Source organism: Paramisgurnus dabryanus, chromosome 14, assembly GCF_030506205.2.
Source record: "Paramisgurnus dabryanus chromosome 14, PD_genome_1.1, whole genome shotgun sequence".
NCBI classification, from domain to species: Eukaryota; Metazoa; Chordata; class Actinopteri; order Cypriniformes; family Cobitidae; genus Paramisgurnus; species Paramisgurnus dabryanus.
In genome coordinates, this window is record NC_133350.1 from 31,742,498 (window position 1) to 31,754,820 (window position 12,323).

Consider the following 12,323-nt stretch of genomic DNA (forward strand, 5'->3'; position numbering starts at 1 on the left):
AATAACTTTATTCCCCTCCTCCCGCTGAATCGCTACATATTAATGGTGGAGAACGCGCGGGCAGATTTAAACATTATTTTCTGAGCAAACCAGTTACGGATCAAATGTGTTTTTGCATTGTGTGAATGAAAAAGAACTATCAGCTATAACTGATTTCGTTCTTTATTTGTATGAATGAAAATGTATTTTCCTGTATCATTTTCAGGACGTAACAGACTCGCGCCCCTGTTATGTATAGCTAACTGCAGTCTTTAAGGTAACCGTATTAAAAACACTTTGATACGCTGCATTACTGTCTGATTCCGCCTAATAAAGAGTAGAATTCCTTTATGTAGAGCGAAGCGGTGGTCGAGTGAGTACTCCCATCTGATAAGGCCTTTTTGTTTAATCTCCAGGAAATGATTTACAATTAGAGAAGCTGTCTATTGTATTTTTCCATTTTATTCACGTACGTGGATTTTTAAAATTGTAAGCCCCGAGGGTAAGACTTCAATTTTTTTTAAGGAGATGAAAACTTGATCAAGTATTTATAGTCACAACGTACGATAAAGCACGTTGGACTCTTTGTTTATTGCGTGTCCCGGTAACTAAGCCAAAATTAAAATAGGCAGCGCAAACATGAGCAAATTACATCCGTCGTCTTAGCAACGGAGCGGCCGCCGATGTAATTGTTGAATAGAAGCGAATCTTTGTCAGTTTAAAGCGTACTACCTATTTCTAACACTAGATGTCAGTCTTGAGTGTCTAACACTTCTCCTTCTCCTTTACTTTAAGCCTGACTTCCGCTTTCTTTGTTTGTTGGGCGAAATATCGCCATCTGGTGGGGAAAGTTCGTTTGGCCCTCTCATAAACTCTTTTGGGAAGTGTATGACAGGAGTCAAACTTGGAATTTTGGCCTTACTTCAATAACTGGGTTATTCTACTACTTTGTAGTTTTATTTCCTACGTATTGAATGTTATGGTCTTAAATGATAAATAATAATTAATATTGCTGTGGCTTTATTAATTTATTATTTCTTTATTTAATTTTTATTTTATTTTGATTTATTTTCTTTTATTTCATTTTTGCTGTTCTCTCTCGCTCCTTACTTTCCTGTTCTCTTTTCTATTGTAGAGATTGTATTTTAATTAAGTTTAAATTTAAATTTAATGCAGTTTGATTTATTTTAAATTTTAATTGAATCAATTCTTTACTGTGAATAGAATTCAGCCCCATAAGTCCCATTCTCAGTGAATTCATTTATGTTTTAACTGGTGCAATAGGATAAGCCCCTGTGCATCTCTTTAAAGCTAACACTTGATAGATGAATCAGGACTTCGCCAGCGGTGAGTTCTACAAGAGACCGGTCCCGCGGAACTGACTCGAGTGTGTACAGTCGGGGTGCTGCGGTAGCTCCCTCCTTTAGCACCTTAGGCAGCAAGACACAGTGCGACCTCTGCCACCGGGCACTCCAATCGCTAACCGTGCCAGCTGACACACAAAGCCCTAGCGGCAGTGCCAGTTGGTGGGTGACACCTTTGAGTGCGGTGTGAAGGGCGTGACTGTTGAGCGGTCGAGGTGGGGAGGGCAGAAGGCCCGGCACTCTTGGCTGCGTGCTCAGGGAAGCGCCTTGTCTCTGTGTTCCACCCTGGGTTGTCTTAAATAGTCAACAGGTGTTAGTGTAAAAGAGATGCACTTTTCTCCCCTCTGTAGCCACTAGAGGCACCAGATCCCTCTCACGTTGGGTCTAGCCCAGCCACTCTAGCTAAGCCACTCCCCTAGCTCGCATGACTCCATAGTGCCCTCTCCCTGTAAGGCCCTGTCATCAAATCTAGGGTAGAGAACCTGCTAAGCTGAAACAGGAAACCCCTTTTTCCACCTCCTTTCCTCTTCATTTTCCCAGCCTTAGGACTTCGTCTGTTGGCTGTCTCAATTCCCATTTTCAGTTTATTTCTATTTTTATTATTATTATTTTATTTGTTTTATTTTTTTATTTATTTGTTTATTTTTCCTCTCTTTTCTGTTCCTATTTCATTTCCAGCAACCTATCCTCCTCATTCTTTATTTTATTTTGTTTTATTTTATTTTATCATTATAATTAATTAATTTTAATTATTTTGATTCACTTTATTTTTGGGCTGAAAGAGCAAAACTGCACAAACCATAAGGAGAATTCATTAGTAATACGCTCGATAAACCAAATGTCCAAGGCGACCTATAGGTTTGAACAAAGACAAATTACTAAACTTTTTCCCTTTTTTTTTTTCCCCACACTGATTATCTGTGCCGCTGGAGAAAGGCCCTGATAATAAGCTCATAGCCCACACATATATATATATATATATATATACCTTTTTTTATTGCCGTAGCTCGTTGAACTGTGCGGACTCGCATTGGCTCTTTGTGTTTTCTCTTCTATTAGTGTGTCAACATGACCAGATCACCAAGCCCTGTCAACCACTGGGACCAGCTAGAGGCCTGGCTCAGCGCTGTGACATCTGAACTCCTGCCCAACCTCGCCAATGAACTGCAACACTTGGAAAGAGAGCAACTCGACGACACCCTGGACAAGTTCATAACCCTCGACCCAACGAGGAGCTACAGTCACAAGGATATAGCCAAGATCACAGGTGCCATCGCTCACAACCTCATCATCCAGCGTAAACTGGGCGAAAGGAACATCGCCCAACTGGAACAGGATGCAGCAGCTCTACAGCTCCAAGCGGCAGAGGCACGGAGGAATCAGGAGGAGGCGCAGAATCGTCTAGATCAGCTGACACAGGGATTAGAGGATCAACACCCATCGACGGAGGAGGAACACTGGAGGCTAAAGGACGAGATTGGACAACTCCAAGAGGCCTTGTCAAAACTCCGCACAGACACAGAGCACAAGGAGCAACAGGAAAAGACAGCCAGAGAAGAGCTGTCTGGAAAGCTTCAGCAGGCTGAACATCTTCTGGTGAGAGCAAAGGCAGAACTGAAGGAACGTGATGCCAAGCTGAAGGCCTGTGAGAATCACCTGCGAGCGTCTCGAGATGAAGGTCGAGCTCTGGCTCAGCAACGAGACCAGGCTAGGGACGACCTGGACTTCGCCCAAAGAGAACTCATTTATGCGTATAAACTGCAAGCTGAACAAGTAAGGGAAATAGCAACCTTTCCCTTTCATTCAACCAGTGAGCCTGCACCCCCCCACCAAAGCTTTTCTGTTGAAAAGGGGGGCGGGAGCCCACTGTTAAAGACATCAGCCAGCATCCCAGAACCTCTCACTACCACAAAGGGGTGGGAACAAACAAATTTCCCGAGGTCACCTGCAGACATGCCCGGCGTGGCACCCAAAGACCTCGACAAGCTGGCTAGAAATATCCCAACATTTACCCCAGAGCCTGCAGGTGGCCATGATATCCATTCTTACCTGCAGGACATTGACTTTTATGTGCAAACACTGCCAAATGTAACCACAAGAGACAAACTGTATCTGCTACGGGTTACTTCCAGTCGTGAGGTGAGGAGTTTCCTTGACCGGCAGCCAGAAAACGTCAAGATGGATTACGAGCAGCTGAAAAAGGCTTTAATAGAAGAGTTTTCGGATCCAGAGTTAGAACAAGGACTAGTTACAGCAATGGACCTCAAACAGAGCAGAAACGAAACTCCACAGGCCTACTACAACAGACTCAGGCGAGCTTACTTTGGCTCACGGAATGAGCCAGGAATGGAGGAGGACTTTAACTTCAGGACCCTTTTCCTGCGAAATCTTCATTTCACAGTAAGCCAACACTTAGGGGTTATGGCCTGCCCTCGCACGATGACAACCAGGCAGTTGCGGGACTTGGCCCATAAAGCTTATGGTAAACAAAGAGCGGCCTCTGAAAAGACTGTTAAAAACCCTGTCATTCTCCCTGTCTCTGAACTGTACCCTGAACTACCACTGGAGGGCGCACGACCGCGCCACAGTGAAAGACCTTTCAACAGAGGGTCAAGAGACTTTACAGCCAGCCAGGAATAGTACGGCCATGAAGGGGCTCGTCCCAAGCACCAAATGGGACGCGCCGAGAGGTCATGGAGCCGGCCAAACTCATCAGACAACCAGAAGGGTGGCGGCTCGTGGGAACCTGGCCGACGACCTAGAGGTAACCGTCCTGCACCTGGCAGATCAAAAACTGGTAACAGTCAACATCGATACACACAGAGCAGGGTTAAGCCTGAACTACCCCAGAAACAGAGTGACACAGACACGTCTGAATCAGCAGAGATTCTGAGAATATTGAAGGAGTTAATCCAAAAGAGGCCCCACAAGCAGGACCACGAAGACAAACCCGACTCCTTATTCATTTCACAAACCAAAGACTTTGGCGTACAAACAATATCTCAGACACCAACCAACCAAAGCCTGCAAGTACCAGAGAGTGCTGTGTTAACTGTCTCCTTCCCTACAGAGTCACAGGAAACCAGCCTTAACTGCCTGCCTATTAATACAACAGCCCCAGTACCAAGCCTCCTGGGAAACCTGATCGAAAGAGGAGAAGCCAAAAAGCTATATCTATCCATCACCTTGGAAAATGAGGTCGAACTAGAAGCCCTCGTCGACACCGGAGCTGACCTAACGCTGATGTCGTCCCAGCTTTTCACCAGACTCCAGAACAGAGCTAAGGCCCAAAATTTGACCCTTAAACCCCAAAGGTGTATGCTGAATGTGCAGTCTTACAGCCAGACTGAAGTTCAACTGCAACAGGTGATTCCCATCCACCTGACAATCGGTCCTATGAGCATCATACACCCTGTGTACATCTCACCAATGGACTCATATCCTCTCCTCATTGGCAAAGACCTGCTAGACCGCTTTGAACCCTTAATGGACTTTAAACAGTTAAAAATTTGGGCTCAAGTGCGAGAACCTTTACCCTTTCAATCAGCCAGATCATCTGAGGTAAACTGCCAGGTCACACAGGTCATGGACGACCCCCCAGCCAGCCGCGGGAACTTCGTCTCAGACCTAAACTCCAAAAGTTCACCGCTCTGCACTCTGCACCCAGCCAAAGACTCAGAGCCATACCCAGGACTTGACGCACAAATTCAACAAAATGTAAAAGATGCAGATGCCATGCAGGATGATGCAGATCATCAGAAACTACAAGCCTTTAACATCGCTACCCAAGCTATGTTAAACCACCTCTCAGACCCCTCCACCTACCCTATCACAAACTCTGACATGTCTGCTGCTCCAACCCCCAAACGTCTCAACGATGTCAGGCACCTGCTGTGCATACAACACAACATCCTCTGGTATGTCCCTGATGACCGCACTACACCTGCGCTTGTGGTTCCTCAGGCCCATAGGGGGGTCCTACTGATGCATGCGCATGACACAGCATGTGCTGGACACCATCGCACAAAAGCCACGTATGAAACACTGAAACAGGTGGCATACTGGCCTGAAATGCAGCAGGATGTAGCACAATACATCAAGGGATGTCTGGTTTGCTGCCAGTTCCATCCGGCTAACCCAAACCAATGGGCACCACTGCAAAAAAGAGGTGTCAACTTCCCATTGTCAGACCTCCAGATAGACCGGGTTGGACCATTACCCAGGTCAACGAGGGGCAACGAACACTTTCTCACGGTCATCTGCCAATTCATAAAGTTGGTAGAATGCTTTCCAGCACCCAATGACACCACCCAGACCACAGCATACACCACTCACCAGTATCTGGATGAACTTCATCTGGGAACGACCTTCGCTTTTCAAACAACCAAGATCTGGTACTACAGTTTCGCCCCGCCAATTCAGACAGCTCACCAGCAGCTGTCAAAGAAATTTCTGCCACACTGGGCAGGACCTCATGAGATTGTGGACAAACTCTCTCCCGTCGCATACCGAATCAAGATGGGCAGGAGTCAGAAGGAACCAATTTTCAGAGGGGTCCACCGGAACCAAGTCAAGAGACACTCAACATTGTGGCATGACAGTAAAGGGGGGACTAGCACTAACCAGGCCAAACTCCCACCACACTGCCTCATCACTAAAACTCTGCCACCTAGGGAACAGCCGCTAATGAAAAGAAAGAGAGCTGTCCTGACCAAACAAGGACCTGTAGCGCTCACCTATTGTTCTTTCTCTCTCTCTCTCTCTGTCACCAGGATGCTGCTGTGGATCACTGTCCTGTACATCAGCCTACAAGGGGGGTGGTCACAACCTGAAATCGTGTCGCCGGGTCCAGCCTCCGGCATCGTCCTAAAAGAGCAACCTGGACTCCTGATCACAAACTGCAGAACACATAGCCAAAAGGTCTATGTCCGACTCAACCCCCGTGATGTCTACAGAGCACACTACACAGCATCAGCACCAGAAACCAGTTGGGCAGGAGAACGATGGGCGCAGAAAGCTATGTTTCACGCAGAGGCCGACATCACACACATGCTGTACCAACTTCAGAAGATGACTGTCACACAAGCAGATCTCAGCGGACAAACCAAGCGTCCCAAGCGGTTCCTGGGAGCCCTACTCGGAGCCGCCGCAGCAGTCGGAACTTTGTTCAACATTGGAGTCACCAGTGTCAATGCAGTCAGCATAGCCACGGTGAGACGACATGTGAATGAGATCCAGGAGGAAATACCTCAACTGAGAGAACAACTGACAGCTCAAAGCAAATCACTGCAAACCATGGGAAAATCCTTAAAAGATACTGTCGTAATTCTCAACACACACAGTGTCGCACTGAAACAAACAGTGAACTCTTTGAAACAGATTTTCTCAGTACTGCAGGTGGATCATGCCTATTCTCAACTGGTCACAGCTCTGATGTCAGACATGCTGCGCGAGGTGAGCTCCTCTGTGGACAGTCTAGCCATGGGTAGAATTCCACCCTACCTGGTACCCCTAAGCCTGGTACAGACCATTTTATCCTCTGCCACTGCAGGGCCAACAAACACTCTGCAGGCGCATCTGGCCTACTCCCTAGGTAGCGCAATTCCCTTAAGCATAGCCCCTGAACAAGGCGAACTTGCTTTTCTGATAAACCTGCCAATCATTGAGTCACACAACATCTACAGACTCAAAGACATTGTCAATGTTGGCTTTTGGCAGGGAAACACCCACATCAGAATACGCACCCCCGACGTTGTGGCTTACCATGACAGCAATGAACAGCTGTACCTTGCACCAAACCTGCGCATGTGCAGCCTCACTAAAGACATTCATTATCTCTGCCCCAGCAAACCTTTCCTTCGGGACAACACTGACGGCATCTGTGGGCTGCGGCCCATGAAGATTGATTCTCGTTGTCCTGCCTCAGCTAAACCACGAACCGAGGTCACTAACACCCAAGCAGAAATCGTAGGTGACCGATGGCTGGTCAACACCCCAGCCAGCACAGCCATTTTGACCTACGACCAACACGACACAGCCACCCGCATCAGTCTACCAAACCAGACGATGTGGATTCAAGTTCCAAAGGATGCGATTCTTCACATCGATGAACTCGCACTCTATCACCTTCCCAGTGAGGAGTACCACACCGAATTGGAAATTTCAACTTTCTTCAGGGACCACAACTTCACTTTAGACCCTGAGCTGGAGATGAGGATTGCAGAAGGGGGGACCCAACTAATTGATGTCACGCCCATTGACACTGCCCTCCAGGCACTTGCTCGGATGCCAGCTATGCACAGCCTCCCTGTTGTCCGAGCCTGGACCGCCGCTGACACGGTACTGTGCCTCTCCACAGGAGTAGGATATGCCCTTACTCTTGGCCTCGCTTTCATCCTGTACCGAAGAGTCAGTGGGATGCAGGAAACAGTGAACAAGTGCACAGCTGCCCTCCCTCGAGCCTTCAAGCAGAACCGTGGGAAGCAAGACACACAAGCCGAGCAAGAGCCCAACCTCATCGAAATCACCCCTCTGCAGGCACGCAGAAGCGCTGCAGAAAATTAAGATACACCTGCCATCCAGACCAAATGACCTGTCCAACCATCGCCTATTGAACCATCGCCCACCAAAGTCTCTCAAGACCCTGGTGGCCATGAAGGGGGGATATGTAGCAAATGGCTCGGAGTCAGATTGGGGCCATTTGGCATCTGGATTTCAACAGCCCTAAAATTGTGATAATTAGATAACCCTGTCTCCTCTATCACCTATCAAGGCTGTAAAGTGGGCGACAATTAAAACAAATGCCGTCGTAAAAGGAGGTTCAAAGGAGCTCCATCAGAGCCGATCGAATGACGACCGCCAGAGACACAGCAGGGGGCACAGACTATATGTCTGTGATGAAACCACATTTAAAGATCACAATGAGCTGTTTAAATGTATATATATTTTATATCCCTTTACTGCATGATCGTGTATGTGTGATGTAACTGTGTGTTAACACTTTAGTTAGATTTTGTTCACTGTAGCATGGTTCATATCTTAGGTATGAAATTATTATTCAACGTGATCCTAAATCCATGTCTTGTCTAGTATCAAATTAATCCACTCTTTATTTCCTAATCATTTCTATGTATCATATTACCATAAGCCGCATCAATGTCATTTAATATCGATTTGAAGAGTTATGGAAACAAACTTTTATCATTTGGCATTTACGCAAATGTGATGTCTGAAAGAACAAAGGCTTGTTTCCCGCGCGATCGCTCACTTCGCACATTGGTCATTTCACCTAAAATGGGCTGGGCGCGTGAAAGGTCAAAACGGCCTATCGTCCAAGCTCAGCGCTCAGTTGCTCAGCGCTCAATCGCTCAATTCGCCAGCGCAGTTTGGAAACTCGCTGAGACTCACCCAGAGTCCCTCGGATTCATCATCTTTTCTCTGAGCCCTGTCCTACTCTTCGGGACAGTAATTTCCTGGCTTGCACTTTGCACTTCGAGTTCGGACAATTTACGCGGAACACTCCGCCATACGGAACAACCAAACGGACTTACGAGCACACCTGGATTATCTCTCTCTCTCTCTCTCTGCTCGCACCCGCGCGCACCAGACACGTCGTACTACATCATAAAGAGCCAAATGCAAGTATTAACCTTGTTCTACTCGCTGATGTTTAAGCTTTACCCCTTATGAAAATTAAGGCGATCCTTAGAGATTTTCCGATGGTTTGTGCAGATGTTAAGCAATAGTGTTTTTGCCAATCTTTTACTCTCTCTCTAGCTTTTCAGTCTTTTCTTTCTCATCTATGTTTTATGTTATTGTATATGTGTATGTTTAGTTAGTCGTTGTGTGTACTTCGTTTTGTAGTTAATAAACCGGTTTTGCATTTTCACAATTGAATTGTTTCTGTGTTCAATGCTCACGAAATTAAAGTCACTATTTCTGCCTTTTGATCCAGCTACACGCTGCGAGTAGCACTGTATATCAGTAAGAAGGTTAATTTTAAAGGCCATGAAATTAACATTTCTTAGACGTTAATATACGATTATGGATATATGTCTTCGGTGGACGAACATATTAATTAATTGTTATTATTAATTCTGCTACGCCAGGTAAAACCTGATAAACTTGTATAATTAATTACAGTTAGTTATACATAATATTCCCTTTTGAGCTAAAATCTAAGATTCCCTTGGGAATCCCCGTAGTATTACAGTCGGAGGTTTATATTGTTTCAAATAACTTTATTCCCCTCCTCCCGCTGAATCGCTACAAGGGGTTACGGGAAAGTCTCACAGGACAGCTTCACAGGACGAGGTGGCCGAGTGGTTAAGGCGATGGACTGCTAATCCATTGTGCTCTGCACGCGTGGGTTCGAATCCCATCCTCGTCGTTGTGACGTTGAACTTTCTTTAAGACGCAACATTTCCGAAGCTTACGTTGTTTCTCACACCTCTAGGAGTGATCTGCTACCCATTAGACAAAGCAACGTGTTTTCGTTGCACCAGTTTTGAAGTGCTTACAATCCAGAGTCTCTGATGGACACTTGAGTGTTTTCAGACTTTAAAGTTTCAGACTATGTGCCAACTGTCTAGAAAGTTTATTCAGGGTTGGAAATAAAATCTGCAGCATTGCGGCACTTCAGGACCGGCGTTGCCTACCCCTGTTCTAATGCTAAAGACGACAGACACTGTGCCATTTCAGCACAGTCGTGGCTGAAATAAACACTTTGTTAGAGATATGACAGGGTTTTGGTCATGTTGATTTAACAACCTCAACAGTTACATCAGTTTGATGCACGTTATTGTAAACCTGATCGTCGGTTAGTGTTAGTTGAACGGACGGCAGGTAAGTGTACTGAGGTTTAGTCAACATTACCCAGCCAGTTGGCTGTGCACATAAGCCAATGAAAACCTCTTGTTCCCTTTAAATAAAGTCTTGAATGTCTCCTTTGGTTTTTGCCTGTTTCATGTCGAAATCCGATGAAAACTATTTTGAAAAAGAACCCCAATCAATTAAAGGTCAGTCCTTGAAATTATTTCTAAACATGTCTAAGGCGATGGATTGCTCATGCACAGTTCTCTTCAGGCGTTTCCCTTCTGTCAGGCCAAAATGAACGCTTTCTAAAAGATAACGTTTAATTACACCAACAACGGAAACAATTTGATGCACGCTACTATGTACTTGGTGGTAATTTAGGAAACGCAAAATGCCCCACAGCAGGGGTTACGGGAAAGTCTCACAGGACAGCCTCACAGGACGAGGTGGCCGAGTGGTTAAGGCGATGGACTGCTAATCCATTGTGCTCTGCACGCGTGGGTTCGAATCCCATCCTCGTCGTTGTGACGTTGAACTTTCTTTAAGACGCAACATTTCCGAAGCTTACGTTGTTTCTCACACCTCTAGGAGTGATCTGCTACCCATTAGACAAAGCAACGTGTTTTCGTTGCACTAGTTTTGAAGTGCTTACAATCCAGAGTCTCTGACAAACACTTGAGTGTTTTCAGACTTTAAAGTTTCAGACTATGTGCCAACTGTCTAGAAAGTGGTAAAGACTGGGTTGAGTGGATATACCTTTGTTGATGTTTGCTGTAAGAGGAAAAGAACAGGAATCATAACAACTGAAAAACCTTAGCGGAATGGTTGAAAACATACGTTGTCTCTAGCACAATTTTTATAGGTCAGTGCTAGAGCGTTTAAACGCAGATAGGGAGGTCTAACCGTTCACTTGGACATTATCAAGACAGCTTTAACTGTGGTGAAGCATAACACATGTTGGTTTTTCAATTCTTCAGTCACGTGTGTTCTCATAGGGGTATAGCTCAGTGGTAGAGCATTTGACTGCAGATCAAGAGGTCCCCGGTTCAAATCCGGGTGCCGCCTTAAGCCTGTATGTCCGTAACCTCTTGCGGTAGTTTGCCGCGTTAATCTTTCGGACTCAAAGTTCATCATGGATCCTTTTCACGTAGGTCCTGGAGTGCAGCAGTCCTGCAGAGTTTAGCTCCAGCTCCAATCAGCCCCACGTGAACAGGCTAACCAAGGTCTAAAGGTCACCTGAGAACCACAGGTGGATGAGGTTTATTCAGGGTTGGAAATAAAATCTGCAGCATTGCGGCACTTCAGGACCGGCGTTGCCTACCCCTGTTCTAACGCTAAAGACGAGCATACACTGTGCCATTTCAGCACAGTCGTGGCTAAATGCCAACGTACACTATACAAGTAAATCCCATGCGATGTGAAGCCAAAGTTCACAAATTGTGTGCTCACACTATAGCAGGGGTCTTTGACCCTGCTCCTGGTGAGCTTCCGCCCTGCAGATTTTAGCTCCAACCCCAATGAAACTTAGCTGAAGCAGCTTATCAAGGTGTTCAAGGTTGCTTGATAATTACAGACTGTTGTGTTGGAGGTGGGTTGAAACTGAAGTCTGCAGGACAGTAGCCGACCAGCAGCAGGTTTGGAAATATCTGCGTTATTCGGTCAGATCGCAGAGCTGAGACTTGACTGCTCACACGTCATCTCTGAAACAAATCGGAGAGATATCCAAACTAAGAAGTGTGTAGCTGTTTGCCGGTTTCAGAAGAAGCATCCATGCATTTCTGGGAAATGCACCGCCTTTCTCATACAGTTTGTGCGGTCCCTTCAAACGATCGCAAAATATGTGACAAAATGCGTTGATACAACCAAGTGTCAGAGCATGTGGGTTTCTGTAGTGTAGTGGTTATCACGTTTGCCTAACACGCGAAAGTTCCTCGGTTCGAAACCGGGCAGAAACAGTGTGTTCCTTTTGATACGCTGCGAGTTAAATTCCTTTCTTGAGCCAAGTTATTCCTTGTATCATGAAGCACTTTTAAAGTTACACACAGTTCCGCCCGTCACATTCGCTTCACGCATGAAAGGTGGCCAGTTCTCAAGTGGGCGAAAAGCATTGCCCCTTTGGGAAGTGTTGCACAGAGAGAAAGTGTGTGTCCAAATCTATCAAAATAA

At 45.9% G+C, this 12,323-nt stretch overlaps 4 non-coding genes across 4 annotated transcripts; all 4 read left to right on the forward strand.

The window, feature by feature from the left end:
- The first annotated feature begins 9,650 nt into the window (after positions 1–9,650).
- Positions 9,651–9,732, forward strand: trnas-gcu (transfer RNA serine (anticodon GCU)). Its single transcript has one exon. It is a non-coding gene; the product is annotated as a tRNA-Ser (tRNA).
- Positions 9,733–10,597: 865 nt separating this feature from the next.
- On the forward strand, positions 10,598–10,679 carry trnas-gcu (transfer RNA serine (anticodon GCU)). Its single transcript has one exon. It is a non-coding gene; the product is annotated as a tRNA-Ser (tRNA).
- Positions 10,680–11,150: 471 nt separating this feature from the next.
- On the forward strand, positions 11,151–11,222 carry trnac-gca (transfer RNA cysteine (anticodon GCA)). The gene has a single exon. It is a non-coding gene; the product is annotated as a tRNA-Cys (tRNA).
- Positions 11,223–12,039: 817 nt separating this feature from the next.
- trnav-aac (transfer RNA valine (anticodon AAC)) lies at positions 12,040–12,112 on the forward strand. The gene has a single exon. It is a non-coding gene; the product is annotated as a tRNA-Val (tRNA).
- Positions 12,113–12,323: the final 211 nt, after the last annotated feature.